This window comes from Macaca fascicularis, chromosome 14 (assembly GCF_037993035.2).
Source record: "Macaca fascicularis isolate 582-1 chromosome 14, T2T-MFA8v1.1".
Lineage (NCBI taxonomy): Eukaryota > Metazoa > Chordata > Mammalia > Primates > Cercopithecidae > Macaca > Macaca fascicularis.
This window is the reverse complement of record NC_088388.1, coordinates 38,282,477-38,301,562: the sequence shown is the minus strand read 5'-3', so window position 1 is coordinate 38,301,562 and position 19,086 is coordinate 38,282,477.

Genomic DNA, 19,086 nt, shown 5'->3' with positions numbered 1-19,086 from the left:
AAGCCATTCCATATGGGTCATCTGGAAACACATGTTTGACAGGATTAAGAGATTATGACACTGAGGTAGACAGATAAAGCAAGGGCTATCTTACACATTATGAAGGATTTGTTAAGGGGAGAAAAACCCATTGGCAAGCAAGGTCCCATTGCATAAAGCCAGCTGCTGAGAGAGTCAGACAGTGGAAACAGGTAAGTTTTGAGGAGGAAAGAGGAAATGTATGCTCTAAGGCATAGATGACACTGCAAGGGAGAATCCCTGGAGATCAGATCACCCATGGAGCATAAAACAGGAGGGGTGGAAAGGTTCCAAAAGAGGAATAGGAAAGGAGGACCAAAGTCCAACTTTGCCAGTTTTAAAATTTTGCATTAGGTAAGGACTAAAGAAAAAACAAATATTTTATAAATTGACACCATTTTAAAGATTCCTATTGAATGATCTGGTTGTGTGAAAATTCATGAGTAATCATGAATCTTCATCCTGCATTTGATTTAAGGCTTAAGTCAGGATGGGTGTAAGAAGGAAATGCAGGAAATGGTAAACCCCTGTAATCAAGCAGGGTAAAGTCCTTATGAGGAGTGACTATTTTACTTCACCCTGGCTCAGGCAATTTCTGGCAGTGCAGCTTTGGACTTTGCCCGGGTTTATTCCTCAGCTCGGGAGTTAAAGGCTACTCTGCTGCCTGAGGAACTGCCATAGGCACAGAGAACACCACATCCTGGGCCTGAACAAGTCATTATCCAACAATATGCATTAAGTGTCCACACTCTACTCAAGACAAAAGAATTGCCCTCAGTCAATAAAACTGGGCTAGTGGACAAAAGCCACAGGGAGACCACTCTAAATTCAATAATAGAAAAGCTTTCTCACACTCAGAGCTGTTCAAAAGTTAGGTATAAAGTAGTAAGATCTCCATCACCAACTATATTTCAAGCAAACGCTGGCTTGTAGAAATTCAAATATTAAAGAGAAAATGGGACACGATGAGTTTAAAGCTCACTTCCAATCTTCCAGTCCTATAAAGATAGAGGCATGACCTCCAACTACAATGAACTTACAGTTTCACCAAGATAAGACAAACTGTAAAAATAACAGCAGCTCCAAAGCAACATAAAATGGGCCAAATTAATGGTCTAAAAATTCAGCATAACAATTCCCAAATCCAGCTCTCCAGAGAATATTCAAGAAAAACCTGAAATTTCTCACCCCTTTGCATAAGCAATAATTGGATTGCTTCCTGGTAATAAGAGAAAGAAGAAGAAAACAGATAATTTAGGGCCAGAGGAATTGGTAGACTGAGTCTCATGCTGTCCTCCTGTGTTCCTGCATAAATGTGGTATAGAATGTGATGCCTGCCGATGAAAAACAACCTCAAATAGGCTGGGCATGGTGGCTTACGCCTGCAATCCCAGCACTTTGGGAGGCCGAGGCAGGCAGATTACTTGAGGTCAGGAGTTCGAGACCAGCATTGCCAACATGGAAAAGCCCTGTCTCTACTAAAAATACAAAAATCAGTCAGGTGTGGTGGCGTACACCTGTAATCCCAGCTACTCAGGAGGCTGAGACATGAAGATTGCTTAAACCCAGGAGGTGGAGGCTGCAGTGAGTGAGCTAGCCTGGGCAACAGAGTGAGATGAAAAGAAAGGAAAAAAGAAAAGAGAAGAAAAGAAAAGAGAAAAGAGAAGAGAAGAAAAAAGAAAAGAAAAGAAAAGAAAAGAGGGGGAGAAGGAGGGGAGGGGGAGGGGAAGGGAGGAGAAGGGAGGGAAGGGGAGGGGAGGAGAGGAGAAGGGTGGGGAAGGGAGGGGATGCTCAAATAAACAGTTGCTTTGCAATCTCATGAGAAAAACCAGATCTGCTTGAAGTGTTAATTCAGAAGACAGAATCTGTGACCTCATGATTTTTCATATGCTTTGCAATCATTATTTATTCATTCTTCATTTCTGACAGATAGGAGGATAGGTTATAAAATGTATTCTTCATCCTACTAACATCGTGCATCAGCTTGAAACAGGAAACACAAGACATAAAAATTATTTAAGGCCTTGCTGCTCAGTGTAGTCCAAAGACCAGCCGTACTGGATCACCTGGGAATGCCTTAGCAATGCTGAATCTCAGTTCTTCTACCCACTGACTTCACTCCCAGACCTATGGAAGCAGAATTTGCATTTTAACAAGAACTCCAGTGATTTCCATGTACACTAAAATTTGAGAAGTCCTAAACTGGGCAACAATGATTCTCTTGTCCACTTCCTGACCTTCCCCACCTGATATGGGTTGGATGCTTGTCCCCTCCAAATCACATGTTAAAATGTGGCCTCCAGTGTTGGAGGTGGGCCTAGTGGGAGGTGTTTGAGTCATGGAGGTGGATGCCTCATGAATGACTTGCTGCTGCTGTCCTCACAGTAATGAGTGAGTTTTCTCTGAGTTCACAAGAGAACTGGTTGTTTAAAAGAGCCTAGCACCTCCTCCCGCTCTCTCTTGCTTCCTCTCATGCTTCCATGTGACATGCTGCCTCTCTACCTCCTTCTTCATGATTATAAGCTTCTTGAGGCCCTCGCCAGAACAAATGCTGGCATTATGCTTCATGTATAGCTAGCAGAACAATGAGCCAAATAAATCTCTTTTCTTTGTAAGTTACCCAGTCTTGGGTATTCCTTTATAGCGGCAAAAAAGGACTTATACACCACTTGAAAGCTTTAAGAAGAAACAACCTGTGAAAAACAAAAAGAGGAGAAAATTACTTGGACTATAATCATGAATGGAATCATTGACCAATCCATTTGCCTTGTTCTAGAAAATTTCCTATTGCTAACATGGTACAGGCATGCTTTAAATGGGCTAGCAGAGCCTCTGGCTTGTTCTGACCCAAGTCAGCTGATTAGTCTCGGGTAATTATTACACTTCAGGGGAAAGGAGAGGAAAGCCTTAAACAAGTGCTTCGACAAAGAAAGGCAGCTGTTTCTCATAAACTTCAATGAACAAGCCTAGCAGGGCTTCATTCATCCTTTATAACCTTCAGTCTCCTGCCTTTGTCAACAGACAGAAATCCCTTCCTGCTGGGATGACTTTGGAGACACTAATAGCTGCAATGCAAGCTCGAGCTTAAATGTGGTAGTAAAGGAGAGCTTATTGAACCTCCACGTATGAGAAATATACAAAACAAATATCAAGTATTTCCAAAAACACTTGCTGAATTCAAAAAGGCCATTGACTGTAGGAAACACAATAGATTTAATAATAGCTCTTCAGGAGGGGTAGTCGATGCTTCCTTAAATGAGACACAGACATGTCCCTGTTTTTAAAAGAAGTTAAATTGAGGAGGGGAGGGTTTGTGGGAGTATGTCTTAGAATCAAGGAAACTTGGCAGATCAGTGCTTGACGATTTCATTGGCCAGTTTTGCTAACAAACATTAGCAATTAAGTTTTTACATTGCTTCTGTTAGGCAGGAATCTAGACCCAACATGGCGGCGTTACCTGGCGTAGCAGGCCTTTTGTTAAAGACTCCCTTCACCCTTGTACACACCTGCAGACTTACATGCGTCAGAGTTCTGGCTGGGCAACCACACTCCCCCATGACCTGCAGCTCACCTGCATTCCACAAGTTCGTAAACAGCAGTTTCGGTTAACAGTTTCCAAAGACCCCTTCCCGTGACCCTTACTCAACTCCCGCCCTAGTAGTTTCAAGACCCCCCAGGCCCTGTTTGCACAACCAGCTTCCCTACCTCTCAGGCTATAAGAAGCCCCTACCCTCCTCCCTCAGCGTGATTTCCTCGGCCCGCACCTTTGGACCAGGGAACCTCGCCCGTGAGTCCTAATAAAGGCTATTCTCACTGCCATTTGCCTTGTGTCTTGGTTCCTGGTTCGGCTCCAGCCTCAGTTTACCTTTACAGCTTCCTGCAAATGTATGTGAAAAAATGAAGTTCACTGTTTTTTGAAGATATTTGTTGTACTGCAGAATGAAAACACAATCTGAAGGGCCATAAAGAAAAATATTAAGACTCCACCTTCTCCAAATACATTTGGGTTGAAAATCAGATAAATCTAGGACCTTTGTGCCCCTGCAAGACACTGTCTTTCACAATCTGGGGCCTGAGTCTAATCACCTAATGTCCCGTACTTGATAAGGAATGCTCATCAGACCATGAGTATATACATGTGGAGTACATGGGATAGGGTATTGGTCAGAATCAGAGAGAAAAACTGAGGTCCCAAAGGGGGACAAATATTATCTTCAAAATACACAATGAGTCAGTGAAATTCTGATTCCCTGAAGTACAAGTTCAGTATCGTTTTGTAAAAAAAGATGGAGTCTCACCCTGTCACCCAGGCTGGAGTACAGTGACACGATCTCAGCTCACTGCAACTTCCACCTCCTGGGTTCAAGTAATTCTCCCACCTCAGCCTCTTAAGTAGCTGGGATTACACATGCATACCACCAGGCCCAGCTAATTTTTGTATTTTTAGTAGAGACAAGGTTTCACCATGTTGGCCAGGCTGGTCTCAAACTCCTGACCTAAAGTAATCCACCTGCCTTGGCCTCCCAAAGTGCTGGGATTATAGGTGTGAGCTGCCACGCCCAGTCTAAGTCCAGTATCTTTCATTATCTCATACCTCCTCCTTCAGACTGTCCCAGCGTCCTCTGATGTAACATTCAAGCTCTTTTTGAATGAGTAAGATTCCTCCCACTCTAGCACCAGCAGGAGGAAAACACACCAGTTAAGAAATTCAGAAGGTCTGAATAGGACATCAAAAGCCAAAGTTAGACAATGTACTTCCCCTGTCCTGCCTGGATACAAAAATCCTCTAACAGCATTGCCATGTGCCATGGAATTTACAATGGATTGATTTGCTAGTGGAAAAGTACTTTTTTCCTATGGCCTTCTGGAAAGTTGTGTTTTCTACTTTCTTTTTCTTGCGTTAAATTGATTCTACATAAATATTGCAATTTTCCACAAGCTAAATTTATCATAGAGAAAGTTAAAAGGAAGAATCCTGTGGGTTAATGGTGGGAAAATCTGTGTCCCAAGGAACTGTGGTCATATTTGCTTTTATAGACCTTTCTCTGAATTTTCTAAAAAATTGAAGTGGATATTTATAAAGCGCAAGTTTTTTAAAGAATTAATTCCTCATAGAGGCCTCAAGCTTTCAAGAATAAGTATCACTGGCTTATTCTTCCCCTGAATGCTAAAGCTCCCTCTAGTGACCAAGAACATACACCGACTACAGGTATGACAGTAAATGTGATCTAACTTCTCTTGCTTTTAGATAATGCCTTGAAGTTTCAATAGCATTTCCACATACATCTGATCATTTAAAACAAAGCCACATGAAGTATGGATTCCTCCATTTAAAAGATAGTCAAGCTGAGGCTGAAATGGGACCGACACTTATGCAAGGTCACATGGCTGGTAACTAGGAAACTAGAGCTAGAGATCAGGTCTGCTGATTCCTAGGCCCTATTGTTCTGTTGCACTGCCTCATATTCTATGACAGTTATATAAAGTCATGGTCATAGTCCATTTTCTGTGGCTTAAAACAGAATAACTGAAATTGGGTAATTTATAAAGAAAAATAATTTATTTCTTACAGTCATGAAGGCTAAGAATTCCAAGGTTGAGGGGCCATATCTGGTGAGAGCCTTCTTGCTGATGGGGACTCTCTGCAGAGTCCCAGGATGGCACAGGGCATCACATGACAGGGAGGGCTGAGAGAGCTAACTCCAGTCTCTATTCCTCTTCTTATAAAGTCACCAGTCCCACTCCCATGATAACCCATTAACCCACTAATTCATTAATTTACGAATGGATTAATTCATTCACGAGGACCAAGCCTTCATGATCCAATCACTTTTTAATGACCCTACTTCTCAATATTGCCACATCAGGGATCAAACTTCAACATGAGTTTTGGAGAGGATAAATATTCACACCATAGTGATTATCCATGAATACTCTCATAAATGCTACTATCATTTCTACCTTCATGAAATCACTTTCAGGGAATTTATAGAAGTGATTCTTGATTTTCAAGGGATCCCATTAGAAATCAGATGAGAGCTATGAGCCCATACTTACAAATGTTTCCATACAATATCAGGAAATTTGTGGACCACATTGAAAGGCGTCCACTTATCCTCCATGACTCCAAGGATCCCAAGTTAAGGACTCATCAACATCTACTGGTACAATCTTGAGATGTCAAGAACCTAAGGAAGATTAACTTTGTAGCTCTTACTCTTTCCCTTAATTATGGTGTTTTCCATGCTTATCCAGTAATCTCTTCAGCCCATTATTCAGAGTATTTTCAAAGAAGGAACAAATCAGTGTATATTTACTAACATTTAAGAAAAAGTCTGTGGATATTGCAATCAAGGAAGGCATTCTAGCATTTCCACAGGCATGCCTAAGATTAGTAGCAAATTGAGATGTTTCTAGGAAAGTAGCAATTTGGAAGCATTTTTTCAAATGTAGGAGCTCACCACAGTCTCACTGGCTAGCTCTGAGAAGAGCCTAAACAAGCAACACAGTGAATATAGGAAGGGCTTTTTTCAGTCAACAAAATCAAACACTGACTCTAAATTCTTAGCTCTTTTCATCCTGGCATTTCTAATGGCTTTGGAAAAGCATGAATGAACAGTGACTAATTCACTAATTAACATGAGTCTCTTCCAGGTAAGCTTCATGAGGGTAGGAAGCATGTTTATATTGTTCATTCAAATTCTGGACACCCAACACCACCCCTGGCACTAGTGCACACTCAACAAATACTTAATGAATGAATATGTGAATGGTCCTCATTGAGTCAGTCCTTCTGGGAACCCTCTCATTTCCCCCTAATCAATGGCCTCTGGTTATCTGGGATGTTCCCCTAGAATTCTACATACAGACTACCTCAGCCTCTGGATACTGGGCCACTCTTATGAAAAGTTCTGTTCTTTACCTCGTGATCCTCTCCTGCAGTCTAGTTTGGGTGACAAACCAACCTAAGTAATAATAACAGCTTCCTACCTTAAACCTCCCAGAAACGGTATCACAGTTTAAAAGGGATATTTTAAAATTTGAGTAAAAATGCAAGATTCTATTGACTAGAAGAACATTTCAGTATCAAGGCAGACTTCTAAGCATTCCTCTGAATTAGGAAGGCTTTTTTGGATCTTATTATGTACTACCTACTCATCATGCCTTTCCATGTGTCTGAGCTTCTATCATATAACTTTCCCGAGTTTCTCATAGACTCTGTCCACCTACTGAAATGTCACCTCAAAAATGTCTTTTCCAGCTCCTCTGGTTGGCAACTCCTGCTTGTTTCCATAGCAGAGTTCATACCTTTATGACTGTGCTATGATACTACCATGATTATATATATTTTTCCCCTTTTTCCCCATATGGCAGAAATCCAACAACAGGAGAGGGAGGTACTGAGTTCAAGAACGAACTATACCTCTCATTCTCCAGCTTATTTTGCTTATCTTGGTTGCAAATTCAATTTTTTATTTTGATTCTGACAAATCCAATTTTGTTTAGCAGTTACTGGCAACACTGTCATGAAGGCACAGACGCTTCTCAATGAAAAATTAAGGTCTAAGCCACTACAAGGCTGGGATTTTAAGTGCAGTTGGGTCCTAACCATCACTCACCAGACTTTTCACCCATAGTGCTTCTCTTTTCACAATCATTGGTTATCTTATTTAAATCACAATTTCCCAAATTTTAGGTGTTTGAGTTCCACCTTCAGGATTTTTGCCATATTAAAGTAGCACCTGAGCTAATATTTACTGAAAAGCTTTCTTTAACTCAACTTTTAAACATCATTTTTGCTTTGTAAGTACTGTAATATTCGTGAAATATGAGATTTGACACGCCATTTTTCATGAATACACATTAAACAAAAACTATTAAAATGAAAAAATGCATTAAAATAATCTCATAACTGTTAAAAGTTTAAAAACACCTATGTAGCCATGATAATCACCTCCAAGTATTATCCATGGCACACCTGCTCCACTTTGTGAAATACTCTTTAAAGCCCCCACTACTCACCTCATGCCTCCTACTCAAACTATCTCTTCATTCTCAGCAGACCACCCCACCTTCTTGAAAAAGAGAGTCCGTCAGATTTGAATTCCCTCAACTTGCTTCTCGCCATATCTTCCTACTCTATACACAGACCTGAAAGCATTCTTTCCTCTGGTTCCCATCCTTGCATCTACTTGCTCTCTCTCAGAAATTGTCCTTCTTTCTGTTCAAGAAATGTCCACTTGCTTGTGTTCTGAAGCTTATCCCAGTGGACTGCCTTAAGGACCTTACTCCATCAAATAACTTCTCTCTTGCTTGTAGTTATCTTAATTATTTTGAATTGTGAAATGTTATGCATAGAAATGAATATAAACATATTTGTTCAAATTAAATAATAATGAAAATACAGGCTGGGTGTGTTGGCTCATGCCTGTAATCCCAGCACTTTGGGAGGCTGAGGCAGGCAGATCACGAGGTCAGGAGATCAAGACCATCCTGGCTAACATGGTGAAGCGCCGTCTCTACTAAAAAATACAAAAAATTAGCCGGGCGTGGTGGCGGACTCCTGTAGTCCCAGCTACTTGGGAGGCTGAGGCAGTAGAATGGTGTGAACCCAGGAAGCAGAGCTTGCAGTGAGCCAAGATCGCACCACTGCACTCCAGCCTGGGCGACAGAGCAATACTGTGTCTCAAAAAAATAAATAAAATAAAATAAATAAAAAAGGAAATACAAGCACCCATATACCCATCACTCAGGTTAATAGAGCACTACTGATACCTTCAAACATGCTTTGTGCATGTCCTCATTGTATCTCTCCCCCTCCCATCCAAATGTAAGCTGGCCATTCTTTATAGGTTTACTACCTGTATATGTAGACTTAAGCAGTGTATCCTTTAGTTTTGCTTAGTTTTAAATTTTATGTAAATTGAATCATACTGATTATACTCTGACTCATTTCTTTTTCTCAACGTTATGCTCCAGAGGTTTATCCATGTGGGTGTGTATGGTGATAGTTTCCTTATTTTCACTTCTGTGGAGTATTTCATTTCATGACTGATCCACAAGGTTCTTTCATCTGTAGAATATTCCATTACATGGCTAATCCACAATATATTTATCATGTTACTGTTGTTGGGTATTTGAGCTGTTTTGAGCTTTTAGTTATTATAAGAAATACTATTATTTATGACATTCCTGTATTGTTTCCTGATGCATATGAAGATTTCTCTAGGGAGATGGCTTTCAAAACTTCTCGATCACAACTCACACTAAGAAACACATTCTATAACATAACCCAAAAAGATGAACAGAACAATACAAAACGTGACAATTAGCAACCCAAAAGATTAACAAAACACTGTAGTAATGCATTCTGATATTTTCTGTTTCTTTGTTTTTCTGTTTAACGCTATCATATCCTGTTCTAATTCAATTTTTTAAATGCTGGTTAACCCACCAGTGTGACCTGATCCCAATTAAGAAAAATTAGAAAGTGCCGCAGGACATACCTAGGAGTGACATTGCTGAGTTGTGAAGCACATGTATATTTTAACTTTTCGATGAATCATGTTCCAATGGCACACTCTCAATTTATACTACCATCAAGAGAAAACGTAAGTTACATTGTTTTATGGCCTTGCTAATTTTTTAATTTATACATTTTTTTCCATTTGTTGTTATTACATGATATTTCATTGTGGTTTTAATTTGCATTTTCACAGTTAGATAGAGCATATTTTCCTATATTATAGGCCATCTGTGTTTCCTCTTTCATGAAATGCCTGTTTATATTTTGGCCATTTTCCTATTAGGGTATCCACATCTGATATTTTCATAGAAGTCCTAAATATTTTCTGGGTGCTGATTGTTTTTTGGAAATAAATTGAAATATCATTTCCTACTTCATGGCTTGTCTTTTGATTTTATTGTGTTTCTTAATTAATTGCAGTTATGTAACATGGTCGAATGTAACAATCTTTTCTTCTATGATTTGCGTTTTTTGTCCTTGTTTAATGTCAAAAGGCCTCTTTCTGTATCAAAATATTATATTCTACTACCTAGTCTTGTAAAAACACTAAGCTTATGCTTTCACATTTAAATCTCTTATCCACCAAAATTGATTTTTATGTATGGTGCAAGGTTGAGATATTTATTTTATTAATACACACCTTTTATTTAATGGTTCATCTTTTCTTTAGTGATCTGCAGTGACTTCATCATGAATCAAGACTGCATGTGTGAGTAGTTTGTTTCTAGATCTTCTCTATTCTGATCCATGAATCCATTTGTCTACCTCTGGGGCAATACAATGTCTTCATCATTATAGCTGTCTAAGGAGACTTAAATCTTGGTAAAGCAATCCCCCCATAACTTGTTCTTCTTCACAAGTTTCTAGTCTGTTGTTGACTTTTTTCCTTCCATGTACATTTTAAAATCACTGTTTCAATTTGCTCACAAACCCATTTGGATTTTTATTGGAATCACATTTACTCTATTGGTGAATCTAGAGATGCTTGGCATCTTACAACACTGAGTTTTTCTACTCAAGATTATGGTATATATATAATTTAGATTATCTGGGTCAATTAATAATTTAATAATTTTCAATATGTTCATTAATAGTTAATAATTTTATTCATAAAGAGGTATAGTCCTTAGAACTTTGTATTTTGCATTGCTATTATAAAAAGGCAACTAACTGATTGCTACTGGTAAATAGAAATGCATCTAATTTTTCTATGTTGAGACTATATCGAGCTTTGCCCACTTCTCTCATTAGATAAAATGTTTTACCTGTAGGCTCTTTTAGAATTATTGGCATTAATGATGATCTTTTGTTTTTATTTTCTAGTCTTTATCATTTTATTTCTTTTACTTATCTTATTGTACTGGCCAGGATCCACAGTGCATTCAGATCCTAGCTGACCTCCCTGTTTTCCCTTGATCCTAAAGGGAATACTTCCAACATTTCATCATAAAACATATTTGCTGTAGGGTTTGGAGTTCCCTTATAAGTTAAGGAGGTTCCTTTCTATAGAAATAATTTTTATTATTTTATTTGTCATTTTCATGATCCTTACTTGTGGCTTCTTCTTTTCTTGTGATTTTTCTTAAAATTTTAATAACATCATTAAAATAGCATTATTGAGATATAATTGACATACAATGAACACATACAATGAACTAACTGTACATATTTAAGGTGTTCAGTCTGATAAATTTTGACATACGTATACATCTGTGAACCATCACCACAATCAAAATAATGGATAGAACCCAAATTTTCTCCTGGCCCTGTGTGAATCCTCCCTCAGCAGCTTCTCTGCCCATCCCCACACTTCTGTTTCTAAGAAACCAGTTTGTTATCAGAATAGACTAACTTGTAGTTAATGAACTATGATACATGAAATCATACAGTATGTATTCCTTTTAGTCTTCTTCTTTTACTCGGTACAATTATTCTGGGGTCTATTCATCTTGTGTGTCTACCGCACATTCTTTTTCACCGCTAAGTAGTATTCTAACACATGAGTAGGAGATTTTTGACTCTGGCTAGTGGAAGCAGAAACAATTACTAGTCTTGTGTGAGCATTGGAGTTTGTATCTTGTAATCCTTTCAGGTGGGTGGTTATTTCCTATCCTCAGGTAATTTCTTAGCCTGCATGCACTGAGCAGTACTGAGCTGAAAACATGAGGGGGACTCGCTGCAAATCTTCAGAGTCCTCCTTCTGTGCAGTTCTTCCCACGTCAGTAACAGTGCCCTGTGATGTCTAGTCATCTTGATCTTCCTAGACTTCCAGCTCCATCTCCTCAACTCAGGCCTACCACTGCTCTCAGCCTGGGGTACCCCTACCTGTACACAGGCAGGAAATTCTCTCCAGGCAGTAAGCTGAAACAATGTTAGGGATCACCTGGCTTGTTTCCCATCTCTCAGAGTCACTGTCTATTGTGGTCTGATGTCCAAAGTCTGAAAAACTGTTGTTTCATGTACTATCTTCTATTTTTTTGTGGTTTTTTTTTGGGGGGGGGTGGTGAGAGGATAAACCTGGTTCCTCTTACTCCATCATGGCTGGAGGTGAAAGTCCTGACTCGTATCCTTATGTACTTTGTGACATCTAACTAGGAGCTGCAGATTTTCCTTGGAACTTACCTTTTAGGATAATTCTTTGAGGCTCAATTTAGAGCTGATTTCCTTCAGAAGAGATTTGTGTTTGCTTCTGTCAATGACTTGGAAACATTATCAGTTAAGGACCACTTTAAAGTTAAATTCTTCACTTGAATTGTGTGAATGAGTGTATGGTTATCAATTCTCAGGCAGAATTCCCCCGAACCCTGACTCAGCACTACTGATACCAGCAGCAGCCCATCAGGAGTGGCTGCTGCAAAGACTTGGGCTGTAGTCCGGGAGGTGTGGCAGGGGCTGCACTCCATAGATCAAGCCGGAGCCAGGAACAGGCGGGAGCCCCGCCCCCTTCCAAGTTGGTGGGGCACGAGCCCCCGCTCCCAGGCACAACTGCAGCCACCCAGCCATGGCTACAGACCCTGGCATTCTGTGCTCTCTGGGGCCCAGGAATTCCCCCCTCCCCCTGCAGGCTTGGAAGTGTCTGCTCCCGCTGCCTGGCCTCTCCCTGCCCTTGGCGCCTGCTCTGATTTTGGAACAAAGTTGTGGCTGAGCCCAGGTGCTGTCATGATCCGGCCCGGTATCCACACCCTCCGGGTGGCACTGACACAGCAGCCCCCTGCCGCCTCGGCTCCCTCCAGACCTTGGGCACTGACAAGCATGAGAGGAAGGCCGAGGGGGTGCTGAGGGTGGCTTGGCGCAGGCCTGCAGGCACCCCTCAGCACGAACAGCCTGGCACCATGAATAGCAGTAGGAGGCAGGCAGGCTCCTGGGCTGAAAGGGGAAGGTCCCCAGTGAAATCCCACCTTCAAGTCAGGGACGGCCTGAAGCCTGGAGCCTTGGGCTTGGCTGCCAGTTCCACAAACTTTATGGTGCTTTCTCCAAGCCTGCTCGTGACTGCCCACTGACCAATCAGCAGGCACTTCCTCCCCTCTGAAGCCCATAAAACTCCAGGGGTCAGCCAGACTTGGGCGGATGGGCACAACCTGCCTGCAGAGAGGAGCTACCCACTGTGGGTCTCTTCTCCACTGAGGGCTGTACACTCATTGAGACAACTTGCCTGCAGAAAGGAGCTACCCACTCCAGGTCTCCTCTCCACTGAGGGCTGCACGGACACCAGGATGACCTACCTGAAGAAAGGAACTACCCACTCCAGGTCTCCTCTCCGCTGAGGGTTGCACAGACACCAGGATGATCTGCCTGCAGAAAGGAGCTACCTGCTCCTGATCTCCTCTCTGTTGAGGGCTGCACAGATGCTGGGATGACTTGCCTGTGGAAAGGAGCTACCCACTTCCAGTCTCCTGAGAGCTGTACTATCACTTAGTAAAGCACCCCTTCGCCTCGCTCACCCTCCAGATAGCTGCATACCTCATTTTTCCTGGACATGGGACAAGAACTCAGAACTCACCAAATGGCAGGACTGAAAGAGCTGTAACACAAACAAGGCTGAAACACGCCTGCCCCACTCCCCCCACCAGCTTGCCATGTTGTGATCAATGAAAAGGAGAGAGGAGAGAAGAGTGGTGGCCCTTTGGGGACCCCAGACCTAGGAGCTCCCTGAGCCAGGGCTGTGACACCCTCTTTGGGGCTCTGTGGTTCCTGGCACCTCCAAGCTTCTGGGCGCCACCACATTCCCCAGTGCCCACAGTGAAAGCCACTTGCAGTATGCCTGGTCCAGCCACAGCCTCATAGGGCACTGGCACACATGCGGGTGCCTGGAGCTGCCCACCCCACTGCAATCAGCATGTCTGGCTATGCACAGTGGCTGGACACTGCACTTGCTTGTTCACGTACCCCTTGCCACTCCACACTTGGCTCACCCTTGGCAGGCATGGGATCCCGGCCTGTAGCGCAACCCAAGTGCAGCCTGCCAGGCCGAGTGGGTGGAACAAGCCCAGCTGGCTTGAGCAAAACTCGGGCAAAGTCACCACTGGCCACAGAGGTTTCTGGCTGGTGAAGTGACACCCCAACAATCCTGTGACACTACTGTTGAGAGGGGAAAGTTTTCTTAATGCCACCTTCTGCAAGACAAGGCTTATTTCTTGTTCACCATTATACTGAGTTGTTAGCCTTTGGGATCCCAGCTTTATGCATGCTGCTTCTATTGGGAACGCAACATAGGGCCTAGGTGTTACGTCTTGTCCCCCACATGCCATGCAGCCATCAAAAGAGAAGCTCAGCATCTTCAGGGTTCAGAAATCCTCCGAACAAACCAAGGTTTACTTTTTCATATTGTTTTAAGTGTCTGTAGATTCCTTATTTTTATGGCATTTCAGCATTTTCCTTTTAAAATGTCACTTCTGAATTTTAGTTATTTTAATTTTACAATGCCTATTCTGTTATCATGACAGAATAAAGACTCTTGTTTGTATCTTTAGACCGTTTCTAGGGGCTCATTCTCATCAGCTGGTAACATACTCAAGTATCTACCATCCTTAAAAAATCCTTGCTTAACCCTGGATCCTCTCTTTTAACTGTAGCATTCTCTCACACTACCTCCCAGCCAAGTTTTAAAAAAGAATTGACTACAGTCATCTTGATTTTATAATCTTTAATTCATCTTTTAACCCGTTGTCATCTGCATCTGCCTCCACATCTCCAGTAAAACTGGTCTTTAGAAAACCAACAATGATTACCTCCACCTGCCAACTCCAATAAACAGTCCTATCTTTCTGGACTAATATGTAACATCTGGTACTTTGGATCACTCTCTCCAGTATGACATTCTCTCTTCTTTACATTCTTTTACATCATTCTAATTCTACTTCTCCCTCCCCAGTCATTTCTTCTCATTGGATCCTCTTTCTCTGCTCATTTCTTTTCAATACGTTGCAAAAGTTTTTCCTTGATTTTCTCTTTGTAGCATCATCTTTTACCAAATCTCACAAACCATATACTACTAGTTGCCATCTTCAAAGCCATTTTTTTTCCTTCCTCAGTAAAAATCCCCAGGGTGTTTTGTTTTGTTTTTTTGAGACATGGTCTTGCTGTGTTGCCCAGGCTAGAGTGCAGTGCCATGATCTTGACTCACTGCAGCCTTGACCACCTGGGCTCAGGTGATACTCCCACTTCAGCCTCCCAAATAGCTGGGACTACAGGCCCACACCACCACACCTGGCTAATTTTTCTGTAGAGACGAGGTTTGCTATGTGCCCAGAGTGGTCTTGAACTCCTAGATTCGAGTAATCCACTCACATCAGCCTCCCAAAGTTGCTGGGATTACAGGTGTGAGCCACTGCACCTGGTCAAAATTTGCAGATTTTATCTGGCATAATACTTCTCAGAATGACCCATTTCCCAACCTTCTTTGCATTTAAATAGAGCCCTGTGACTAAGTTATGGCCAATGGCATGGCAGTGTTGTATGGGATTTCCAGGAAGAAAGGAAGAGAGTTGGTTTGGCTAGGAGGGGCCCCTCTCTGTGCTTGTCTTCCCTCCAAATTCTGTCCTACAACATGACTGGAATGATTATGGACCTTCAGCATCCATCTTGGGACAAGAGGTGACTGTGAGGTTGGAAGCCATGTACTACGAGGATAAGGCATGAAAACAGGATAGGTCCTTACTGACCCCATGGAGCCATATTAGCCTGAACCATCAACCTCTGAACTTCTTTATGAGAGAGAAGTAAATCTCTTTGTGTGAGCTTCCATTATTTTGGAGGAGACAGGGAGTGTTATAAGCAGCAAGTCTAGGCCTAACTAGTACCTCTCCCAAATCTCAAACCTCAGTCATACTAGGTTATTTTCTTTTCCTTGCCACCCCCTCCTTGTCCCCTACCCTGCAACCGCATTAAACACATTTTGCTTATTTGGATTCCTAAATAGCTCTCAAATCTTCCCTTACTGCTCATTTTATACTGCTGGAATCTAAGTTCAGGACTTTAATATTTTTTGCTTAGACTAACACAGTAGCCATTGAAGTGGGTTTTTTAAAACATAAGCCTGTATTGTTTCTTTAAAGCCCTACACAAGTTAATCATTTATGGAATAGAGTCTCAGCACCTTAGCGTTGCTTTCTTGGCCCTTCACAACCAGATTCCTACCTTCTTTTCTTTCCCTTTCACTTCAAACATTATTGGCAATAATATACATAGTGAGTTTATAATTATCTAAACATACAAAGTGTTTTATGCCTTGTGCCTTTGCACATGTTCTTGCTCTTGCTTGCTCTTGTTCTTTCTTCTTTGTTCATCTGGTTAACTCTTCTTGTCCTTTAAACTCCAGTTCATGCATTAGGTCATCCAGCCAGTTTTCCTTGATGTCTTCCATACCTTCCCTACATTTCCTCCTAAAACCATGTACTGAATAAACAAAAATACATTTTAGGAAAATTAAGAAGAAATTATGTGAAGCATAATAATTAAAATGACTCTCAAGAAAAAAAAACATTTTATCTAAAATCTGAAGATTTAGGGAATGGTGTTTTAACAAATTGACAGACCAAATAAAATCATCAAGAAAATGAATATAATAATAGCACCTACCAAGTGGTGGTGTTGAATGAATTATGTGGGCTATGCATATAAATGACTTAGCAAGGTGCTTAGAACATAGCAAGCCCTCCCCCACACACTATCATCATAATAATCTATTAGTTATAATAATAATTAATATTCATTGTAATTGTGTTATGAAGAAAAAAAAAGTTGGTGAAGGTTACAGAAATCCTTGTGTGGTAGAAAGAAACCCAAGACACTTTTAAGATACTGCTGGGAAATTTGTTTCACAAATGTGAAAAATAGGTTTCCTTCCTAAAAGTGGGTTTACCACATAGCTTCCCTAAGCAGCACCATTGCTTGGGAGTGAAAGTTGTCCATTCATTTGCATGAGACCCTTTGGCTATTGAATTGGAGCCATAAAGCTATGTGACCTACCCTTTTTATGTGTATGAGGAGCCCAGACTCTGAATCTACTTCAAGAACTCAAACCATATTTTCCAAAAAGTTAAGCTTGGGTGTTTGCTTGCATTTTATATGAATATATGTATAAGCAAAGCAATGTTTGAGCAGGATATGGGAGGAGTGTGAATGGGAATTCAAACAACAGACACATTGTCTAGATTTTCTCTGGTAAGAGTGATTAAAGAAATGATCATAGCTTCACACATACTGCGTGTTTGTGCAGTAATCATGCTTTACAATTGGTTCTGCCATTAATGCCAAAGATTCTTTTTTAGAATGTGATAAACCCTTTTGGCTCCAACGTACCAGTTCCAAACATTCCTTGGCTTTTTTTGTGCTTAATGATGGAGTTTTAAAAGCCTAATTTGTATAGCTCTGTGTGTGTGTGTGTATGTATTGGAGCTGGGGATAGGGCTGGGGATAAAGGAGAAAAAAAGAGAAAATGCAGCTTGGAAGACTGACAGTATTTTAAAAGTGAACTCACATGGCAACCATTCATAGTCAAAAAAGATAGATAGCAAAATGTACAAAAGAAAAACAGTCCCAAAACATAATTTTAGGGTTCTCACTGACTAAATTCATTTAGGAGACAACAAAACCTAATTATACACGAACATGAGGATACATATCTAGATATGATTGTCAGTTACTCTTCATACTTTGCTTAGGTATATCCATTCGACTGGTCCCATTGATGAAAAAGTAGCAACTGTTGTTTTAATGTGTCATCTGTAACAGAGCTGAAATCGAATTTGCTAAAAATTATTTATTCCTTTCTGATTTCATCCTAATGCACAGGTTTAGGTAATCCTAAATAGAAACCATGAAACTGGATTTTTTGTTTGTTTGTTTGTTTTTTGTACCCTTGTCCTTCTCCAAGATATATTAGTAAAGCCTCAGGAGAAAAAGTAAGATTTGCTGTTATTCTGTTATTCCGATATATTACAAACATTTCCCTTTCTCTAGTTACCAATAATAGAGTTATTCTTTATCAAATGCTTATTATATGTCAGCTGTTATGCTAGATATTTTGAAACCCAGTTCTGCTGTTTATTAGTAATTTAGCTTCTCTACGTTTCCTTACTTGTAAAAACAAAGATAAAAGTACCTACATAATAGGGTTGCTGTAAAAATTACCATTAAGTGGTTAGAACAATGTGTGGTACATAGAAAACACTCAATAAGTGTCCAGTGCTATTATTACTTACTATAATTTAAGTTAATCCCCAAAACCACCCGTTAAAGGAGACATAATAATCCCATTTTACAGATGAGGATGTTGAGGTTCAGAGGCCAATAAACTTGCACACTCAGCTAATAAAAGCCACAGCTGGAATTTGAACCGATTTCTGCATGCCTTTGAAACCCATGCTTCCTATTATGCCACATTGCCTCCTCAATCTGATAATTTTTCAATCTTACCTTGAACATATGGTCTTAGTCTGTGTGCCTCAGTTTCCTCATCTGTAAAGTGGAGACAATAACAGTGCCTACATCCCAGGGTTGTTACAGTAAGCACTCAATAAATATTATTATTATTAGTCTGATGTTTGTCCTAATGATGACATTTCTTTTTGATATTTAGGGCTACCTTGAAACTTTCTATGCAAGTTTTTTTGTAATTGATTGTCTATACAGTAAAGTGATGACCAATTTTAACCTCATCTTTCACCCAGTGACATGATCATTATATTAAAGTTCCTCTTAATCTGCTTAACATTTTATTTCTAAATTCTCTTTGAACCTCTCTTGGAAGAACCTTAACATCTTTATGTAAGAATAACAGACTCAAACCACCTGAAATAACAAAAGTGGGGATTTTTTTTTTTTAGGGGATCTGTTTGTTCTGGAATACCATGAAAGAAGTCAGCTAATTCAGCAGATTACTAGCTTCAAAGCAGTTCAATTTGACCAACTTGGGAGCCAAAACAGTCTTCATGGTCAGCATACAAATGTGAATTTAATGACTGGACTAACAAGTGCATTATAAAAGTTGTAAGTAAGAGAAAAGAATACAGTGGGAGCCAACTGCTTCATTTTTGATGGAA